The sequence below is a fragment of the Podarcis tiliguerta genome (genome assembly GCF_965153285.1).
Source record: "Podarcis tiliguerta genome assembly, chromosome: 2".
Lineage (NCBI taxonomy): Eukaryota > Metazoa > Chordata > Lepidosauria > Squamata > Lacertidae > Podarcis > Podarcis tiliguerta.
The window spans coordinates 57,211,758-57,235,141 of record NC_139535.1 but is presented as its reverse complement, the minus strand read 5'-3'; the positions used below and the strand labels follow the sequence as shown (position 1 = coordinate 57,235,141).

Below are 23,384 nucleotides of genomic sequence, written 5' to 3'. Positions count from 1 at the left end.
ACCGATTCATGGCAGGCTACAATGCCACTACTGACTGAAGGTAGAAGGGGGGGGGGAGAGCCAGCAAGTCCCCGATTCTTCAGGGCTTCTGCCGAAATCCCAACCTCAGTTCTCTCTACAATACCAGCTTCTGCACACTGCACTCATTCACGGTACAGTAACCTTTGGTTCCTTTAACTTGGTCCTGGATCTTAGCTCTCGCTTGAAACAAGAAAAAAGGAATCATTGGTTTTTGGCTTGAAAAACAATTATCTCAACTTTTCGTTTAGGTGTTATTGTAGAATTTCTTCCCAGCCCCCATCCCAGATTACTAACAAGTCAACCACTGATAAATAAAATAAAATAAAATCTTTCTAGAAATGTGCTAACTTCTAATTTTCCATACGCTTTTTTTTTATTTGTTTCTTTTGAACGGTGTTCACCACAATGATTCTCTGCTGAGAGCCCTCCATGCCGCTTCTGTAGGTTGCATAAAGAGCTCTCCAAGTTGGTGCAAATAATGTTTACTCCCACTTCAAGAGCCCTTCACGCTGCCAGAGTGGTGCAAATTGGCTTACACATAAATGAGAATGAGGCACCATGGCTTTCTTTGAAATAAAAGCAGGCTCTCCTTTAAGAAAAGCACAACAACTGAGATCAGTAAGTATGATTAAGAGGTTAATTCAGTTTGGAAACACATTCGCTGGTGAAATATTCAGTGCTAGGCATGCTTAACTTTCTAGTAAGTGATGTTTAAGACAGACCAAGTCCTGGCAAAAATTATGCCTTGTCACTAATGGACCATGGAAAATGATCAGACACACTTCTCTGCCTGAATACTCAGATGCTGAAGAGTCTCTAGGATGATGCCACGCTACCTGGAGCAATGGTTTGGTCCAGTTCACAGCTGTCAACTTTTCCCTTTTCCTGCGAGGAATCCTATTCAGAATAATGGAATTTCCCTTAAAAAAAGGAAAACGTCTACAGCTATGGTCCAGTGATATGTCTGAACCAGGGCTCATGGTTTGTCTATGCCTGATAAACCAGAAGTGATAAGCCAAATGAACCTTGGCTACAGATCATGATTTGTCTGGAATAAGAAAAGCCACGAGCACAGGTTTGGACATAAGGCTAGGGTGGCACTGTGGGTTAAACCACAGAGCCTAGGACTTGCCGATCAGAAGGTCAGCGGTTCAAATCCCCACGACGGGGTGAGCTCCCATTGCTCGGTCCCTGCTCCTGCCAACCTAGCAGTTCGAAAGCACGTCAAAGTGCAAGTAGATAAATAGGTACCGCTCCGGCGGGAAGGTAAATGGCGTTTCTGTGCGCTGCTCTGGTTCGCCAGAAGCGGCTTAGTCATGCTGGCCACATGACCCAGAAGCTGTGCGCCGGCTCCCTCGGCCAATAAAGTGAGATGAGCGCCGCAACCCCAGAGTTGGCCATGACTGGACCTAATGGTCAGGGGTCCCCTTTACCTTTTAACTCCAAGGAGCAGCAACAGGTGGACCAGGGGAGGGGTTTATTGCTCCCGCTTAGCCATGGTTTGGTTTGGCATCACATGCAAAACAGTTCAATGTTTTGTTTTCTCAGTTTGCCTTGCCAGTTCTGGGGTTTCAGTACTTAGAATGCTGGACTTGGACCTGGGAGACCAGGGTTCAAATCCCCAATATCATGAAGCTCATCAGGTGACCTTGGGCCAGGGTTGTTGTGATGATAAAATGGAGAGGGGGGGAAACAGGTATGCCACCACTTGAGCTGCTCAAGCAAAGGCAGGACAGAAATCAAATAAACAAATAAAGTCTCCATTCTACCTACAGCCTCCATTCACTTATTAAGATGGTCTGCTACTGGTTTACTCACAACTAACAGATAGTTATAAGGAGATTCCATGCCTGTTCAAATTGTAATTATTTAATTCAAATATCTAATTGAATCAATTCTAAAATATGCAAACTAGTTGTAGCATACAGCTCATGATATAATTCTATGTGGCCCCTTCCAGAGGTATGCAGAATCTCTCCCCTACCCAGTCAGATATATTATTACACATTACTGTTCATATGGATGGTGAGTTAGAGAATAACGTTGGATCCAGATCTGCTGCTACATGAATGGAAAGGTTCCTTTCATTCATCAGAGCCAGTACACTCTCCCACAACATATTCCTCTGGCTCCATCTCTTCCAATGCATTTTCTTGCCAGATTTGGAGATAGTTTTCCTTCTTGCAATCTCCAGTGCCAAATTACAGTCAATAGCACTTCAGCAGGGGTAAGAGTTGGACTCGGCACATTTCACAATGATGGCACAATTTGCTGTTGTGAAATGGCCAGGGTGCTTTGACACACCACTTCGATCTTTAGCATGAAACAGCTTTCTCTGCTTCTACATTTCTTTCTCACACAAGACAACTTTTCATGCACAGAGCTCCTTTCTCCTGCATGCTTCCTGCATGTTTACTTCACTGCACTGATGTGCATTAGCTTCCAGTTATGTGTAGTCAATGTGTGCACTTGCCAGTGATCTAACTGCATGTAACATTCAGGCAACTGCATACATGGAAGTGACTTGCATGACAAAAATTTGATCTTGTACGAAGAAGTCCTCAGTCTGTCATTTTGCTTTGAATGAAATACTCTCTGGGGCCGCCTTTCCTTTTCACTCAGTTGCTTAGTCTCACAGGCACTTGAGAATGAAATGATCAACAGCACCTCAATACTACTTCCTACCTCAAGACCACAAAACACCCAGGAAGCTTTGTAGAGATTTTGCCTGATCCTCATTTCTCTTTCGACAACCTTTACCGGCCGTTGAGGATCTCATGGACGAATTGCTTGGCAATTTTATTTCGAGCACACCGATTTGTACTACAAGCCTGAAGCGACAAATGCTTGAAGGGTGTTTTATTTTACTTTCTTCCCCATAATGCTTCCCAAATTCTGTCTCTATCTAGAAACCATGCCCAGGACATTGCTTCTGGCACATTTTAGAACCAAGCAGCACATCTTACTCCCTTGCGTAAGACATGTATGGACACACCACAAAAATAATAATAAAGGAAAACATTAATAAATAATAATCAAGATCATCTGCAGTTTTAATGATGAGCTATTAAACGAACTGTAAAAGACACATAACTCATGGCACAAGACTGTACATTGTCAAAACTGGCATTAAAGTGTATGGAGATAATTAAGCAATAATGACCTCGGCATGGGGCATTTCCTGGGAATTAATGACCAGTTAGGAGGAGCTGATGTCTCGAGGCAAAACCGAGGGCCATTAACTCTGAATGGTCATTAATACTCAGGAAATGCCCTGTGCTGAGGTCATCATTGTGAATGTAAGACAAAAATGACAGAAAAGTAATATGTGTATGGATTTTTGTTGACAATGTTTAAGGCTGATAGGGTTTCATGTTTAATGCACTTGGCACTTAGTTCTCTCTACATTAGTCCAATCAACTGCTTGAACCATCTCTCAACGACGAGTTCATTTTTCAGGGTATTTCCTAATGCAGAGCCCAACTCTGCAGTCATTCCCATTAAAGCTCCATATATGGAAAGGAGAAAATCAGAGATGCCAAGATCACCTATATTGCCAAAATGATACAGATATCAATATGAACTACAGTCCATTTGTACATTATACATAACTAAATACTTTTTAATCCATATTCTGAAGCTGAAATGATTTTGTAGAAAGCCATTTCACTTTTGCCCTTTTGAGCGTTTTTCAATAGAGAACTGTCTAATAAATATGATAAAGAACAATAAAATTACAATGGAAAGGACAGGAATGCCAAATTCGGTTGGTGAAACAAATAAGCACTTGAGTCAAGATCCAGCTAAGCTTAATAATTTCTTAACTTAGTTTTTAAAAAGCACAACTTTAGTTGGGAACACTTTGTTCCACTGATTTTCACGAGACTCATCATGAGCAACTTTATTTGGATTGAGGCCTTGACTCATAAGTAGGATGAGAGTTCATTATAAAACAAACCAAAATCCTGCTCTTGGATGCTCACATCTGCAATGTTGATCAGGACACCAGGAGTTGTCAGACCACAATGAACTTGCCATCCTTCTATGCAGTTGATGAAAACCTGACCAACCCATTCAATCAGATAGGGAGCACCACCACTATTCTGCTCACCTAGCCATAAACTAAAATATCTAATTCTTACGTCCATTTTGTCCTTGCTCATACAACATAAAGGTAAAGGTAAAGGTACCCCTGCCCGTACTGGCCAGTCTTGACAGACTCTAGGGTTGTGCGCCCATCTCACTCAAAGAGGCCGGGGGCAGCGCTGTCCGGAGACACTTCCGGGTCACGTGGCCAGCGTGACATCGCTGCTCTGGCGAGCCAGAGCCGCACACAGAAACGCCGTTTACCTTCCCGCTAGTAAGCGGTCCTATTTATCTACTTGCACCCGGGAGTGCTTTCGAACTGCTAGGTTGGCAGGCGCTGGGACCGAACAGCGGGAGCGCACCCCGCCGCGGGGATTCAAACCGCCGACCTGACGATCAGCAAGCCCTAGGCGCTGAGGCTTTTACCCACAGCGCCACCTGCGTCCCTCATACAACATACTCTCATACAACATACTCTCTGCCAAATAAATAAATAAATAATAAAAAATTATAATAATAGTAGCACTACAAAAAAGGCTGCACAGGTTGGTTCCTGTGTACTTTTACATCCATTAACAACTTCAAGGAGTTCTCCTCAATCACCTTTATTTTATTCATCATTGCATTCTACTGTAACAAAGATATCTATTTCCAAAAAGGTAGGGGGTGGAGGCCAATCAAGTCCTACCCCTGTGCCTTCTTCCCAACTTCCAAGGTCCCTCCCTGCTCTGGAATCAATTGTACCATTTTGAGAAACATCGATCTATAATGCTAAAAGAAAAATAAACTTATGAGAGTCTGACTTAATTGGATGAAAACAAATTATGATTTGTATCTATCAGCTCCAATTGAGATGCAACATGATGAGAGCATCCATCTCTACTAGCAGTGGTGAATGAGGTCAGGCAGAGCAGTGCCTTCCCAGTGGTGCTGCACTTACCAGGACAGGGTGGTGTGGTGGCAAGCCTGGGGGACTACTGGCTTGGTGGCAGTGGCACCCCACAGGTGTACACACACATGAAGCATCACCCCTGCCATCAACCCAGAACTCGTCCAACCTCACTGTCTCAGCCCAATCCTGTGCTGGCAAGCACAGCACTATTGCCAGAAATCACGGTATGATATTCCAATCAATGTCTTTTCTGGTATTCCTCACTAGATTACACAATTGATTCAGATATGGCTTTCCATCACTTTCTATAACATTTGCAAATTGTGCAGTCCAAAGCAGAGCCTTGACTCAGCCCCTGATCTGAAAAGGAAATTCTTGACTATATCTTCCTATATCACAAGGCTGGTGATAACCAGAAATCCTTAAAAGCACAAACTGTTTATACCCCCCAAGGCAAAAATCCTGGAGTACGCTTACAAGGGAGTAAGTCCTACTGAAATCAGTGAGATTTACTTCCAAGTAGACCGATTGTAGGATTTGGTTTTCTAATGCATATCTAGAGTTGATTCATTTCTCCCACAATGAAACAACCTGTTTTAGCTAAAGAAACATATTAGTATGGATACTTTTTTCATAAATCAAAACACATTTTCTTCCACAGCATTATAGTAAAAACAGTAAGAACTGCACTATAGCTGGAGATGAGGGTAGAAGCTTTCTTGAAATTTTCTCTGCTTTTTTTAAAAGCAAGAAACCTATTTGGCATCCACAGTAGGGAAAGCACAGGGATCCTGCAGTGTGGTGATATCACAACCTGAGCTCCCATCAGTCCCAACCAGTGGTAAGGATTAATGAGAGTTGTAATCCAACATCTCCACATCTCAATTTATTTATTCATGTACTCATTTCATATATAAAATAAACCACCTATAACCAAAAATGGGTCCTGGGTGGTATACAAAGTTTAAAATTACATATGAAACATCACCAAGAATACCATCAAATTAAGAGGAATAAAACCATTCAACCAGCTGCAGAATGTCATAATATAAAATGACTGGGAAAATAAAATGGGTTTAAGCTGGTGTCGAAACTAATAAAGTGTTCATGACTGCCATATCTCCCTCGGGAGGGAATTTTCACAGTCTGGGGGCCAACACAGAGAAGTCCCTCTCTTTGTACATGCATGATGCCCTAAGGATCAAACATAGCAAAGGACTTACATGGGCAAACTGTTGTTCCCTCTGCTAAGCCTTGAATCTGTGGGCACACAGGCAGAAATGGCTGCTTAATTCCTGAGATATGGAAGCACTTTGTGTACAGCTGCAAAATACTGTGCATTTTTACTTAAGGTTTACGAAGGGTTGGATCCAATATTAGTTCTGCTCAGAGGAGATGCATTTAGATTAATGGGCATGCCTAACTTAGGTCCATTAATTTCAATGGGTCTACTCTGAGTAGGACTTTGTTGGCTACAACCCTGTGAAATTAAAGTTTGGGGCTGGGCTGGGAAACGAGAGCCAAACTGAACCGATTTGTCATTCAAAGGGGGAAAGCAAAGGACTGCAAAATTGTTGTTTTTATTTCTAAATGCAGATCCAGGTTTCACTGGTGAAGTGAAGTCCAGCTGCTAACAGGCCACCCCCTCCTTTCCTTTTCCTCTCTTTCTTGCGCTGCTCCTTTTACAGTGTCTTCAGGGCTATTCTGCTAATGGGGGGGGGGCTGAAACTTACATATATACAAAACGAAACTCTCTGCTACATTTAATCATACATTAATAAAAGTAGAAGCGGTGGCTCAAAACTCCAGCACTGAATAATTAAATTACAGTGAGATTAACATAACATGCAGCCTATCCCACTGTTGCAACAATAGCACCGTTTGAAAATAAATAAATAAAAACCCAGAGAAGGAGCAAAATTACTCAACTTTCCTAAATTTGTTCAAAAATGCTGTTAATGAATTAAGAAATCCTATTAGCTACTTAAGAAGCAAAAAAAAATATGTTATTTTTATTTAGTATGTATGTATAAAGTATGTACGGTATATAACACTAATTGTCATCAACATATAGAAATGAAAGAGACAACACACACACACAAACACAGCTTGCATAGTGAAGTGATAACTTTGAAGTAACTATGCCAGATCAGATTGTTTGACAGAGCACAGTAATGATATTTACTTCTTCTGTGAGAAATAAAATCACTATGGTTTTTTTAAATGGATGTAGGAGAAAGACAGAATGGGTATCATCGCTTTTCTAGGTTAGGATTCCCCTCATGCCAACTCTCCTTCACACCATTTCCAACCTACTAGAATAAAAACAAACAAACCCAAGTGTTAGATTATCAGTGCTTCTTTCCCAGTGCTTATACTTTTTATAAACAGTTGACAAAAAAATAAAGTCACCAAATAAGGAATCAAGACTTGTTAACACATATAATTTTCAAAACCACAAGTGGAATAAAAGGCAGCAATGCAGAAACTGTTACAGACTGCAGATAAAATTATTCAAGTGTGCATTCAAGTAACTTTGCATTTTAATTTAACCCTTTGAAACATTAATCAAACCATGGCTAATTATAGGAATTAAGGAATTAAACGAAGGAATCTTCTAAAAGATATTATTTAAAAGGCAGTTTATACAATTACTTGTATAGATGTTTGCTTTAAAGAGGGAAACATTTCTGGTATAATGAAAAGGGTCTTAGAAAATTAAATTAACAAGGGGGGACCAGGCTGATATGAAACTAAATTAGCATCAAATGCAAATTACAGGGTACTTAATGGTAGAAACAGGTGCAGAGAAGGACCCTAAATGAGATAAATGAATAAAACATCCCTCTGCACAAATGTGGAAGCTGACACAAAGTCAATGATATGAATAATTCAGCAGTCTCTGCACTGCTGTTGAGGTCAGCTTTCCTTGACCTTTGAAACAGGAAGTAAAATTCTGTCCAAATTTGAATGACTAGAAATATACCAGCTTAAAAAAAAAATGGGAGGGGGGAAACAGCTTTTTAAAAAATGTACAGACAGCTAATATAGTATGGTAACAAATTGAAACATTAAATAAATGCATCACCCAGAGAAAGAGATAGAGAGAAAAGAACCCTAAAAACCTTAGTCGTTAGGGTTTTTTTTAAAAAAAATATTTGTTTCAACATGTAATTCTCAGAAAGGTTTATATGTCAGAATATTCAGGTCAAATAATGATCTGAATATGTACAGTGGTAAATGGTTTCAACCTTGTTTAAAAATACTTCAGTTGTGCTTGAGCAGGTTATTAATAGTGTCAGAAACATGTTATATTCCAGGCATCAGGGGGAGGGTTTTTTAAAAAAATACATTAAGGCTTTTCAAATTAGTTGTGCAAAGCTGAGCAATCCATCATTTTGCTGCTACAAGTTTTCTTGCGAAAGACACACAGAAGGTCTCTTTTTAAAATATCCTTTCTCCTATAAATCTTCACTTTAAAAAACAATAATTAATTTAGCTTTAAACACTTTCTCACACACGAATTCAAGAACCCATCCTTTTTTGTTTTAAGCACAACGCTAGACTTGCATATCAAATTTAAAATGTAAATAGGAAACTCCTCTCTTTTTCTAAAGGGGACATTTTACATACATTCAGTGGCCAAACAAACAGATTTAAATCCTCATAACTAAACCTAAATATGAACATACCTTACATTGTTATATTTAAATAAAGAAAAAACAATGAAGGTTTCTCCTTTACATAACTTCTGACTGAAGATATGACCCTCATTTTAAATTAAATTTGGCACCAGCATTGATTGATAAAATGTGACGAACACCTAGTTTGTCTAATCCAGAAAGACTGGGAGACTGTGTCCCCAATAGATCACATTTGTATTTTGCCCAAATGGTTTTTTATATATATAAAAAAGGGGGAAACCAGAGAGATACCTTTCCATGCACGGTATTAACCTGTTTCAGCAGCTTTTCTTTTATCTGCACGTTGCATGACAGGTACAGCATTCATTCTGTATGTTCCATTTTAATGTCTACATTGCCGGGGAGGGAAGGGAGGGGGAAGAGAAGGAAAACACCTCCTGGTGGAAAAGCTTCTTTATAACAACGAAATCTAGATAGCGGTTAGTCTTGAATTAAAGTCTGGCAGGAGCAACATTAACGATGCACATTAATTAGATTGACAGAATGGTTCCTGGCATTGTATTCTGAAGTGCGGTAAACCAAACACTGCCTATTTAGGGTTTTAGTTAATGACAAACCTGAGCTTTGGTTTTTGTGTGCAAAGTGGCTTCTCCCCCCCCCCCCCCAACGCCCTAAATGATAGCTATGAGAACCCAGCTGGTTCTCATTTTGAACCAACCAGTTTTCCCTATTGCCAAGTGCTAAAAAGAAAAATAAGCTGGGCAATTCACAACTACATGCCCTTCGGAGGCAGGAATTTGATTGTGGATATAAATGAAGTCATTCCTGAAACTTTCAAAGAATGAGGGTATGAGAGGTTGAAAGATGACAGAGAAACTTTTTTCCCCCCTTTAAGCATTAAACATTCAAATGTTTGAGAAACACACACACAAATCTCTGCTGGTTCTATATAGCATTCATTTCTCCCTGAACTCTTTTCACCTTTACTCTAATGGGTATAACATTTGCAAAGCAGAAACTGTGGGTTGCAGCTAGTAGGAAGATTATAGTGAAGGCTATGGGCTGGCTGCACCTAAATTGGGCAGAGAATCTTCAGGGAAAGAGCACTCTGATAGATTAAGCAGGGAAGCCCTAACGGGTGGACTTGAAGGAAGACAACTCTGTAAAGTCAGTGCCTGTGTGCCTCTGTGCGTATGTTTTCTAAGCTGCCCTTCAAAGACTAAAGAGAACGACAACAAACGAGAGCTGAAATCATTTCCTTATTCCTGATCACTTCAGAACCATGCATTCTCCTAGCAAAGTATTAATGGGTCTTTATACTGCATCCCTAACTGATGAAAAGGTGAGGATTGTTACACATCTGGGGTAACAAAGTTTGGGGGTGCAAGGGCCCCCCTGACTGCTAGAGTTAATGAATGTTAGAAATTAATAAAGGGATACAATTTAGCTGATATCTGGAGTATGGAAGGGAGGGCAGGCCAAGGCCTCACCTGGGATAGATATTGCTAAGAATGACAGAAGGGGCTAGACCCTACCAGGGCCCATGCATCTCCTTCTCAAAGCTCGGCAAGGACAGGGGCAAAAAATTGGCCTAGCTCAGGGTGCCATTGTATCAAAATCTGCCCCTGGCCACCCCTGTGAGAAGACTTAAGTTCCCATGGAAGAGGTGCAGATACACCAGAGGACAAGCCTCCTGCACCTGTCATAGTGATGCAGAAGACAGAAGTCATGGGGGAATTTCATGCAAGTGGCATGCAAGTTACAGCTGCTGAAATTCTCACTGTTGCACATCACTATTAAAGGCGCAGGAGTGCTGTCCTCTTTTGCATCTGATTGTCTGAATTTAATTTGCCCAAAGCCACACAATGAAGCGGAGGGGGTATTTGAACCTGGGTCTCTCGCTCTGAAGGGTAGGCCAGCGCTCTCTAGCCAGAGTGCCACACTGGATCGCCAGGGCAGAATTCAGCCACGTAGTATGTGAGGTTCTCCCTTGCAGACCTGTATCGTTATTTTGACTGGTCCTTTAGGGGCAAGAAAGTTGCTTCAGTTTATTTTCATGTTCTGTTCTGGTACATAGAATCATAGAAAATAATTCTGGAGTTGGAAAGCACCCTGAAGGCCATCTAGTTCAACGCCTTGCAGTGCAGGTGTGGCCCATATGGGGATCAAACTCGTGACCTTGGAGTTATCAGCACCATGCTCTAACCAACTGAGCAGACTGCCAGGGTTTTTAGTGGCCTCTCCCTCCCCCTCTCCCCAACTGCCACCAAAGAGACATTTGAAGGACCACCTTGCTCCAAGGGGGAGGGAGAGAATAAGCTTTTTCTAACAAACAAGTGGTGTTTTCCAGTCTATTGTAATTAACAAAACCCCCACACCATTGTTTATTGTTGTAATTATATTATGCAAACCATTTTAAGAGATCTGCCTAAAAAGCGATATATAAATACTGTACATAAGTAAATACTTAGCAATGGGGGTTTTTTAATGTCCAGGCAAGAACCTTGTTTCTAATAGTTTTCCATTTTTTACTGAATGCTTGTGAAATTATTACAGATACAATGGACTGTATTTTTTTATTTTCCCATAAGTGTTCCCCCCTAGACCTTCTACATTTTCGTGATGATTTTGGCCTGTCCCCAGCCATCACAGTGGATCTGCCTAAACAAGAGCATCTTCACTGGAAAGCTGAGTAATACAAGGCAGGAAGGAAAAGAGAAAAAGAAACTACTGTAGCAACCGGAAATCATGGAGTTAAATGTTGTCTCCAGTTATTATGGGTTGGAGGTAAGACTCCACCCCCTTAGCTTGTTCTTGTCACTTTCATTTTCCTGTGTAGTGTCTTAGCCTGCTCATCAATAAACAGCCTTTCACTCTGGGTATACAAAGTGAGTAACTTTGCCATATATTAACTGCTATATCACATCAAAGCCTATTGTGAAAATAAAAAATGACCAGGCAGCACAATCAAGAGATTTGAATTTCAGAACCATGAACAACATTTTTTAAAAATAAAACAAGCCAAGTTATCAGTGCCTGGGGTTTTCAAATAATACCTTGTTGGTGTAACTTTGCTGAGCATACAGTCATAAAACTGTACAGTTGGAGGGGATCGCCAGGGTCATCTAGTCCACCACCACCACCCCCAATTATAAGTATCTCAGCTAGATCATATATGACAGTTGGCCATCTCCACCACCTCTCATGGGAGTCTATTCCACTGCCAAACAGCTCTTACTTTTAAGTAAAACAGCAGTTTTGAAGCCAAGGAATAGATGGCATTATGTATACAAGAATCCGTAATCCTGGCAAGAATATGTTCTGGATTTCTGTTGTAAGGAATATGCTGTACAGGTTTGCATGCACAAGTGTGCATTACTGACCCATATAATGCCAGTCCTCTTAACACGTACAGTGCATACATGCAGACCTTATTCATTCAGACACCAAAGTTTGCATATTAACCCATTTATATTTGCCATTCTGGAGTCGGCACAGGAGGGACAAGAAGTGCAAGAAAATGTAAAGCATGTGCCATCTCTGACGGCACTATCTGTCTCTAACAGGAAAAAGAGATCAACTAAATGAGTACTATTCAGGGCTCCTCAATTAACCTGATTAGTTCAGCACAATGCTCCCATGAATGACACCTTATCTTGAAAATGAATGGGAGGGGGAGGGGAGACTTCCTCCCTTGTGGGAGATACAGGAGCTCCCTAAAGCCAGAAACGATGTAGCCTATCAGTGATCAGCTCCCTCCCTGCCCCTGTTTCTTCTTCCCTCCTTAAGCAGGCAGGTCACTGAGACTAGAGAAGGCAGCGCCTGATTAGATTTTGTGTCCTAAGGACAGATTGTGCAGGATCTCATCTGCCCAGGTGGCCTCAGAGAAAGCTGGGAAAGGATGCCCTGTAGGCTATGGCAAGACCTTCTTTCAGAGTCAACCAGGCACATGATGGGATTGCCGGGAGCAGGCTCCAATTCATTAACCCCTCAATAACTGAGGAGGCGGCTGCAGCAGCTAACAAAACCTGCCTGGAAGGAAGGTAGGCAGAACGAGGGGAAGCTTCCCATCCCAGGAAACAATTGTTTTTTTCTTCTTCTGAGGCATGGCTCTTTGGAACTTGTCTCACTCTTGACAGACTAATGGGAAGGAACTGTGTTGCTACCGGGAAATTGGAGAAAGACACCCTCACATATTTCTCCGAGAGCAATATCCGAGAGACACTTGCTAAGATACGTTATAGTCACCGCAAAACATTGTGTTCACTATAAAATGGAAATAACACAAAAGAGCTATATATAGCCTGCATGGGTTTAGCAATAACGAAAGGAGAAAATATCACAGTGACTACGGCTGTGACCTTAGATCCCCTTATTATGGTATGTCTCAGTGAAACTAGCAGTTCCTTTCTGCATAAACATACATAGGATCAGGCTGCTTAATATTTAAGGGCTAATTGGATCAAGTGCAACTTAACTTAGGAGTGTTTATCTTTGCAGAACCGTGAAGCTTGAATGTATGGGTATTAGCAATAATACTCTGGTATTATATGAACCAAAATAATCCTAAGTGTATTAGTAGCACAGCATTGAAATACTTTCAAACCAGACACGTCTACCACCCCCCAATAATGTAAAGCAAGTCTCATCTAGCACTGTATGTTTGGGGCTAGGTTTTTTTCCCCTTTAGCATGGATTGCTCATTTTCTTAATGTCAAAGCTGTACATTTCAAATAACTGTTGCTAGCTACATGACTGTCTTGCTTGCAGACTGAATCTCCTTGGCAGACTTTCCCTGTGTAGCCAACTGGGCAAAAAGCAGAAACATGGAGCTGGGCAGCCTAAGATTCACAGCGAAGCAGAGGCCTGCCTTAGTGGGACTGTGGTAAATAGATGAAGGCAGCTAACATTGCTTGACCAAGTACGTAAGCACCTTACTGAAGAAGCATTTAGCAGCTCCCAGGTATTTTAAGGCTGATACCCATTCAATATTAAGTTCTGATGGTCAAGGGAAGGGCCATAGCTCAGTGGCAGAGCACCCACTGTGCATTCAGAAGGTCCCAGGTTCAATCCTGGGCATAGCCAGATAGAGCTGAGAAAAAACCTGGACAGCCACTGCTGGCCAGGGCAGTTGGTTAGATGAGCCAGTGGTCTCACTCACTATAAGGCAGCTTCATATGTTCACCAGGCTGGGGAGGAAGGACATGGTTTTGAGTGTAGATAAGAAAGTCTGAGACTTCTGTTTTCCCAGTGAGTAGCTGAACATGTCTTGGGAAGAGCAGAATGCTGTTCTCAAGAGCCCTGCATCTGAATGATTTCATGAGATCTTTTTAGGGGGTCAAAGTCTGCAGAGTAGATGTGTGTAGAATAGGAACACACCAGCGGATCCTGCTCTGACATAGGCACTTTCAGCTAGATTCTGTTTACAGTGCTTATGCGTATGATTTATGTTCCAATTAGTTTGTGTACTTTTTGATGTGCTTCATTTATTGTTTGTGACTTTTGTTATGTTTGCAATTATATAAATCTTGTCATGCGGTAAGCTGCCTTGAGCATGGTTTTAACCATGGAAAGAAGGCATACAAATAAAATGAGGATGATGATGTGCAGATTGTACACGCCGAGACTTGACCACACAACTTGGAAAACTGCAGAAAGCAGGGCCCCTGGTGAGAAACCAACTCACAGCAAGAAACCATACAATCTAACGGACACACTGATCAGACTGCTCTTTGCCCCAGACACTTTGAAGTTCTATGAATGGTTCATGTGGAGTGATGGGTCTCCATCTGTGAAGATGAAATTAGCCACATAGATCTTGGTGGGACAGTGACTAAAAGCGTTTTAGAACTGGATCAAGCCATTAGATTGCATGCTGACCATATCAGGTACATTAATCATACTTCCTTATGACCTTACTGTTTATAATCCCTGCCTCTGAACCTCCAATCATGTCTCTATATATCTGTGACTCAGGATAACACGGTATGCATCTGATTAAGTGGACTGAAAACTTAGGCCATAATTGTGTTAGCTTTTAAGTTGCCACAAGACTCTTTGTTGTTCCTTCTGCAAAAGGCGCACCTCTGGAAATACCTCTTTCTGCCATTCCATATATCCCAGTTCGATCAGGATAAGGTTGCCAACTTGCTTTCTGGAAAAGTTCTTGAGCCTTTAACATCTGCATAACAGGATGAAATTGGCAGGAAAGACTTGCCTTATTGCTGAATGTCCATGCCAAGATAACATTTTACGTGTTGATTCCTGCGTAACGTATAACTATTAAAGGCACAAGAACCTGTAGGGTAGGGGGAAGTTGGCAATCTCAGCTCAGACCAAAGCACTGCCTAGTGTGTGAAATGGAAATAGACAGCTATTTGCTCCTCTTTCTCCCACCTCCCTTCCTATACAAACACACACATACACACAATAATGCTCCATTAATTGAGGAGCCACAGAACACAGAGTCATTCATTCATTCCCTGGCATCAAACCCTAAGCAACTTCATTGATAAACAAGCAAAGTCTATGGAGTTACTCTGGAGTTCTCAGTCTGGAAGGGTATATCGAAAGAGGGTGTCACAAACAGGGGTCAGGGGTCATGACCTTTATACCCTTCAATTTGCTTCAGCTGGGAGGAGGGGTCGCCGCTAGATAGGACGGACACAATTGAGAGTCAGTATGCTAGATAACAAGGGGTGCAAATTCAGCTTAAGAAACCAACTGTAGGGATGCTGGAGACACAAATGTTAAGCGATATGTCTATATTTGGGGCAAAAGGTGAGTTGCTTGAGAACACATCTCCAAGAGGCTTCTATACATGCAAAAAACCGTGAGTTTTTGTATTCTGTCCTAACCAAAATAGACAAGATCAATAAAATAAAATCATTGATTCTTACTAAGGAAGACCATATTAAGGCTAGAAAGGGACATGAAAGCTGAACATCTCTTGATATAAAACCCTGTCCTTATATCACTGCATAGATGGAAGGAATATCTGTTCTGAACATGAACATTTGTAAACACATGTCTGAGCCCTAAGCATAGATCTGAAGTAGACTATACCGGGAAACACTGGAAAAAATCCTTGTATGACACTGAAATTTGCTAATCCACTTCTTGGAAAGAACTCTGCAGCGATTATATGAAACATTTATTCCTTGCTCTTGTCACTCTTCTACCAAATTTGAGCTAGGTAAAATGTTCTTTAACATCCACTTAGAGAAACTTAACATCTGGGATGTCAGCCAATGGATATGCTGTTAGACAGATGCCAAAAAATCTAACTGAAAGGTTAATTTCATAGAGATCACAGGGGTAGATAGAACTTTGACTCTGGAGTTAGACCTGTTTGAAACTGAACGACAATCCACATTTTGAATACAGATGGTTACTTCAAAATCATTAAAGTTTTTAACTGTAATCTGATGCAAGTGAGACAGAGAGACAGAGAGAAATCCAGATATCATCATGATTTGACAGGCTTTGCCACCTTCATAACCAATTACAGTAGGGAATTTAGTCTGTGCTAATAGTTTTGGGTTTTTTTCTTTCCCCCAGTAACAGCTTCTGACAGCAAAGAATCAGTCCGAAAGTGTTTGGGGGAAGGGCTTCCTCTTGGCCCCATAGGAGGATTATTAGGTGAGATCAAATAAAGCTTGACTCTGTTGAATGCGAACATGGCAGTATTTGGTCCCTTTGTGTAGAACAAAATATTTTGTGAACATTTGAAAATGTACATTCAGGCCTAATGACAGATAACAAATGTTAATCGTATCAAATAATATATTTGAGTCTCTGATTTAGGGTTGACAGCAGAATCCTATACATATTTATTTGGAAGTAAATTCTCCTTTGTTCTGTGGAGTTTGCTGCCTAGCAAGTGTTCACATAGCCACTTACACCACATCCAGTGTAAGTGGCCACGTTCACATTAGCCATAATCCATAGTGGCATGTTTCTCGTTTGAGGCATTTTTTCCTCCAACCAGCATCTATCAGACTAGAAATTTGGGCACGGAGTAAGCGGTAATGTGAATATTTGTGCGAGCAGCTGACAACTTCATGCATTGGAGTGGGGCTTGTGGGAGCAAGGAAACCAAAAAGGTCATGCGTATAGGTGAAGATACCTCTCTCTCTCTCTCTCTCTCTCTCTCTCACACACACACACACACAGCCCTTCATAGGGGCAACACCATGCAAATTCAGGGAAGCAGAAATGATCCTGTTGCATTTTAAGCCACTAATATGAACATACCCTATAAGTCCCAGCAGCACAGGGTTAGATCCTGGCTTAGCCATGCTTAATGTAGACCCACTGAAATCAATGGACAAAAATAAGTCAAAACTTAAATTCCAAAGGTTTCAGTGGGTCTGCTGTAAGCATCACAAAGTCCGAGTTCAACACATTGTTTTATGTCCAAAGATGGTTAATAGGGTTTGTTTGTTTCTTAACCTTGGAACTGTTTAATATATATTTTTCTATATTTTTATAGAAATATAAAACATGAGGCTGAGGTCAGCATTATGCTATTACCAATTCTGGGGGGACGGGGAAAGCCCCATTGAGTTAGCAGAAGCCCTTGTGCAGGGCTTCCGCTGATGGGGTTTGTTAGCTGAAGCCTGCCCATGAAGTTTATTTTATTCTTAATTTATCTCTGATGAGTAGTTCAGTGGATACAGAATTAAATGAGGATATGAGTTCAGGTCTCATTTCTCCAAAGAATGCGTTGCAGGCCTGAGACAGATTGCCGTACCTTAGCCTGGGAATAACAGTAACTATCTCAGAGGACTATAATGAAGAATACAATAAAGACTAGCAAAAGGTTGTTTGACATGTCTTTATTAATGATTTTATATAATTGTTGCAAGCCACTTCAAACACATCTTTTGGGGAAATGGCATATAAATGGCTTAAATAAATAAATAAATTGTCGTACTTGTGTTTTCTGCCAAGTAGGAAAGGTATCATCTGTTTAATGTTCTGTATATAATAAGATATTCTAACCAACCTGTTAATTTACATGCTGGCTGAAAATATAATTTCAGAGCGACTTTAGCAACTAAAAGCCACCTTGCATTCGTGTCAGCCAGACCCCAGGAAATGTGTCAAAACTGACACGAAAGGGAGCAACAAGCTAATCTTAAGTTTCTTCTGTCGCCTGTCTTCCCCCTTTACTGGTCTCAGCCTGCATTTTCCTCCAGCACAGGAAGAGTTAAAGAAAACAATAAAAGAACAAGTGAGTGTACAGGATAGGATTTACTGGCATTTACTTTTAATCTATGGTCCTTTGCTCTGTGGCTTATCAGCCCTATGTCAGTCCTTTTTCCTCCTTTATATTTCATGAGCAGCCCCCCATGCTGCTACTGAGAGACAGAGCCCAAGTGTCTGTAAGCTTTTTGTCAGGTAAAAAAAGAAGAAAAAGGCAAGGAACAAGAGGAAAAAAGCAAAGCTAAGAGGCATCTATTAGATGTCACTAGGCTTTTGTATTCATGTCAATGATTCGGGATTAGAGTATTTGAAATAATCTTATTGAGAGGAATCAAAAGCCCCACAGAGCGGGTGGCTGCTCCCGTAGCATATGGCAGGGCAGAAGACAATCTCTTATTAAAGGCGTGTTAGCCAACACTGTTCCATACAGATATATACAAAACTATTGTGTCTCCAAGAGTTAGCTAAATGATATAGTTGGAAAATGCCACGCTGGAGATGCCTGGTGCTGCTATAATGCAATATAGATTGCTAGAGTGTCAGTTCAAGTCATAACATGGCTATTCTTTATAACATATTCTCTCTCTCTCTCTCTCTCTCTCTCTCTCTCTCACACACACACACACACACACACACACACACCATTTCCAAAGTACTTTCCCTTCAGTCCAAAAGTGTATTTAGGAGAAGTGCATTCAGAATGTGAAAATCTGGCTATCCCGAAAAAACACAACTTTAACAACCTCTAGAATAACTTTGTTGATATTCTAATCTAGGGGGTTAAAAAAAAAAACCATGAAAGGATACACAAACTGCAGAATCCAAGAAGAGGTATTTCCATTATATCTTAAAAGAAAAAAGGGAGGAAAAAAACGTTCTTGTCTGACTAGGGAGTTTTGCCAGATTAAAGCAATTAAAATTCTGTTATAATGAACCCTGTATATCTAAAACCTTTATTTGCACTGGAACAAAGGTTTGTAACCAGAGAAATGGCCTGTGCTAGATTTATCTTCATCTGCCTACACCTTTCCAGGAGCTAAGAACTGAAGACAAAAAAGTACTGTTCACAGCATTTCAACGGCTGCTGTGAAAGTCTATATCTGGGTCACTTTAATAACATCCAGGATATAATTTCAAGGTAATGAAATAACACATTTTAACGACCTACTTCATACCCAGAGCAGATTAACAGCATCAAACATGTCACATTCATTTGGAATATAGATTTTCATATACTAAAGAAGTGTCACAAGTATTTTAAAGTGCCACAAATGATAGAGGACTTTTTTTTTTTAATGGGGGGGGGGAGGAACCACCTTAAAAAATTATCCTTTATAATTTTGGAAGTAAACTTTTCATTCATACTTTAATATATCTGATCACAACTGCCTGTGCACAGTTCCCAAAATGACACAGAGACAACATTGTATAGCGCACCCTGTACTTTTCCAGAACTCTTATGACAGGAAATACGCTAGGATGTTAAAAAAGAAAGAGAAATTTCAGTGCATGCTATGCTCTTGACACATGCTGCTTGTTTTCCGAAGCTGTATTAAATGCCTTTCTAAAAAAATCTGCCACCTTCTGTGTAGGATCTATAGATCACAGTGTAATTTGACCCATCTTATTAGCAGCATTAAATAGATTTTGCTTTCCTGGATTATATGAAAGTATTGATGACCACAGTGCATTCTAGCAGTTATACTCTAGTGCATTTACTGGCCACCAGGCAATCACTAAATGGAAGCTGAAAGGTGGAAGAACTGCTTTATGTGGTTTCAGTGCCATCATGTTGTGCAATTTCACCACCGCTTGGTGGTGCAGGTGCTGGATGCTATAGGGCCAGCACTGCAGCATCTGCATCATATGAAAAGGATCCTTTCCTCTCTCTGGTTGCCGCTTGACCTAGGTGGTTCATAAGTCCATGGACCCTCCGCTCTTCAGCTGAAACTTAATGATAGCAGCATCAGGAGTTAACATCACTGGTTCACATTGTGCTGAGTTCCACACCCTGCAGCAGGGAATGGCCCAGAGCCTCCTGGCCCTGCTGTTCTTCCTCCTTGGTGTTGCTACCTCTTCATCTGCCTTCTCTAAGCATGCAAGCTGTGGTAAGAAGAAATAGGTGGAGTAGCATCAGTAGCAAGTGATGGGACTTCTCATTGCCCATGTTACTGCTGCTTACCAGGAGGTAGAGAAGGAGAAGTTTATGCAGCGCAAACACACCAAGGTGGTGCTTCCTCCAGCTGGTTTGCACCATGCTGACCTCCCTGTCTACTACTTGCATCAGCAACACAATAAGTAGGAGGTAAAGTGAGCACTATCACCCTACCCTGCTGCTCACTACTGTGCAGCATTCTGCACACTCCCTCTCTAGGTAGTTGTGCAGATGGAAGAAGGCAGGCAAACATGTGACAGAGCAGGGGACCACCTAGCCTAAGAGCCCCTCAAAACCTGGAGGTGGCACCGAGCAACCATTGAGGTGCTCGGTTAAGTTGCTGGTGCCAATGAAGCAATGATTCTCAAAGAAGATAGTAAAGGGAAGTACAGTAAAAGCTTCATTTATCCACACCTTCTCATCTGTGTTTTTGCACTGCAACTAAGCTCCTCTCTTCTCTAAACACAGCCATTGCAGGTCTAACTTCCACTAGAAAAGAACATACTGTTTTCTGGCATTGTTTCATTATAAATAATCATCATTTACACATTTAAAGTTTGCAAAGAAATTCTAGGAGTTCACCAGACAGTATCCCAGTGATTGCCAAAAGCATGTTCACACACATGTACACATGGTGTACAACATCAGGTGTAAAGGGGCAATGTGGATCTGGTCCACCACAAGTACTCAGGAAAGGAAACTTCAATTGGCTGTGACTCGCTGGCATAACAGATGTTTGTTGCTGCTTCTTAATTAATGATTTCCAATCATTACAGAGAAGTCGGGGTTCTGTACAATGTGGCTCTACAATCAAGGTTGAAAAGTCACCTGTCCTATCATCCTTCAGCAAGAAAAGGCCACTCCACATCACTCTGCAGAGAGGCAAACCCCAAATTAATCAAAGCAACCTTTTTCTTAATATTGGAACCCCATGTATTTCCACTGCCTTGACACATTTTTCAAGTACAACAAAGGGACCCCAAAATCAGATTTACTCCACAGCTATGATTCAGAGATTAGATATTTCTGGATTTTCTTCGCTCTGCTCTCCCCCGCAATCCATAAAAAGAGGGGGGGAACCTATCTACACCCCCCAAAAAACTCTCTTTTTAATAATACATGAAATGGAATAAAAGATTCTTAGTTCTGTTGACCCAGGTAATCCTATGGGCCGCCTCTGTCCTCTTTGCCCCTGCACACACTTTGAAGTAGCAGCTAGCATTAAGAAATCAATAGCTATGAATAGGACATTTGAAGTTTTGTGAAGAGAAACAAAAGAAAAGCCCGGTCCTTTAAGGTACTCACCCCTGCAAAGTTGGGTGGGGAGTGCTCAGTGCTTTCTAGGCTACCCTGTCAGGATCAGGCCCCGCTTTTCAGCCAGATGCTTTAAGGGCTTTTTTTACACTAAAAAGAATATAGGTACACTACATATTCTCCACAGAACTTGCCCCTGAAATAAAAGCTTATCGCCATCATCTTCAAGCCACGTTCCAGGAATAAGAAAGCAGCAGGGACCACTCATTTGGCATGGGCCAAAAAAGATGTTTCCAAGTTCTTTCTCCCGCAACTAATCAGCAGATTAGGAAAATACCATTGCATCAAATGAGTGGTGCCAACCCTCTCACTCCTCTTATACTGAGGCAGTGTGTGCCACGGTGAAAGGAGGACTATGAAAAAAGGCTGGAAGAGAACCAAGGTGGTGTTGTGTGTTAAACACTTGCCTCGGGTGACTTGTGGAGACCTGAATTCAAATTCTCACACAGCCACAAAGCTCCTTAGATGACCAATCACTATTTCTTAACATAGCCTTACTCACAGGGCCATTGTGTGCTTAAAATAGAGAGGAATGCATACGTTTCGCTACATACTATGGTGCTTTCCACATATAGGTTTGTAGGTAACCTGCACGATGAACTGGAGCAATGACCAATAACTCCAAAATGACACGCTCAGGAAGGCAATCGTTATTTCAGTTGCAGCTGTTCCAGATGGAATAGAAGGATCAACACTGGGAGCAGAACTATAGTCACTCTTTAAGGAGGTATTTCCTGTTGGAAGGTAGTGTGTCCTTGACTTTTCCAAGCAAAGCTCAGGCCTAAGCCCAACAGAAATATCAGGCACAATCCAAGCAAGGTTAAGTGCTTTGGAGTCTCATTAAATTCAATGAGAGAAAGAGATTGAAGCACATGCTTGATTCTCCCACTGAAACCAATGAAACTCAAAAGTGCCGAATGTTCCCCAGATTGGCTACCTTAATGACAGAGCAACTCACACATAATGGTCATGCACACATACAACTTATGAACGTGCACACCGCCCCATTCACTTCAGATCTCTGCGTGCATGTTCAAAGGGATGCATGGGCAGAATTTTACCACTTTTGCAGTCAATGAGGCAGCCCTTGCAGGAAGAGACATTTGAAGTATTCCTCTGCCCTTGCAAGAAATTGCTGCACTGAGATCTTTGTTCACAGTACAGTTCATGCTGGTTAATTAACGCGTCTAAAAATCTTACACCAGACTTCCTGTTCATCGTTACGTGAACTACCAAGTCTACATCAAGCTACATCTGAGCTTTGGATCCTCCCATCAAACACAATCATACACCTTCCTCTGCCCATTACTGGTGCCATCCTGGTTATGGCATGAACATAAGTGTGTTGAACAGAAGTGTATGAACAGAAGATGGATTCATATGACCATTTCAGCTGCAGAAAAGGCTTGGGTGGACCTACAGAGCACGTTCAGGTCACATCAGCTAGTAATGTGCAGGCAGTGCCAATTTTTTTTTTTTTAAAAAAGAATGAATCCATGCTAAACTCAACCTACAATATCATATATGCACACAATGGATAGCATCTGGAAGCCATCGTGGAACAAGCTTTTCCTCTTCTGCACCACTTGTGTGAATCAACGCTAAGAAGAAACTATTTTCAGACTCTTAGCACTGCATCAGCAAGATAGATAGATAGTTACAGGCAAAACTGGACTGCTTTGCTGAGGAATTCAGAGCTCTAGAGGCAGTGGTCACACAACAGCTCTCTCACAAAGGAGCAGCTTGCTGGCTACTCTCCCACAGAGCAATCTGGGAAAATATCCCAGTACAGAGTGTTATGGGCATAGAGAGCAGATGTTTTCCACTGGAATCCAGTGCACACTGGGAACATACAAACACCATCTGAAATTGCCTGGCTTAAGGGAATTTGCTTGATCACATACCTAGAGTTACTATCTTTAAAAATGGCCCTATTCATTATGGATAAATTGGGTATAGGCCTAACCCCATCCCTCCAAAACAAAACAAAACCTCTCTAGCATGGCTAATATAAACAGTAGCCAGGTAACAACTCTGCATCAGACAACCAACTTGGAGGCAG

General features: G+C 41.3%; 1 protein-coding gene and 1 long non-coding RNA gene across 9 annotated transcripts in view; both read right to left on the bottom strand.

The window, feature by feature from the left end:
* Window positions 1-23,384, bottom strand: part of EBF1 (EBF transcription factor 1) — a 370,285-nt gene that overhangs the window by 310,798 nt on the left and 36,103 nt on the right. The gene's annotated exons all lie outside the window — the stretch shown is intronic.
* LOC310669884 lies at window positions 388-7,501 on the bottom strand. Its single transcript, XR_014507444.1, has 3 exons — window positions 4,568-7,501; window positions 1,455-4,179; window positions 388-1,110 (listed from the first exon to the last, which is right to left on the bottom strand). It is a non-coding gene; the product is annotated as an uncharacterized lncRNA (long non-coding RNA).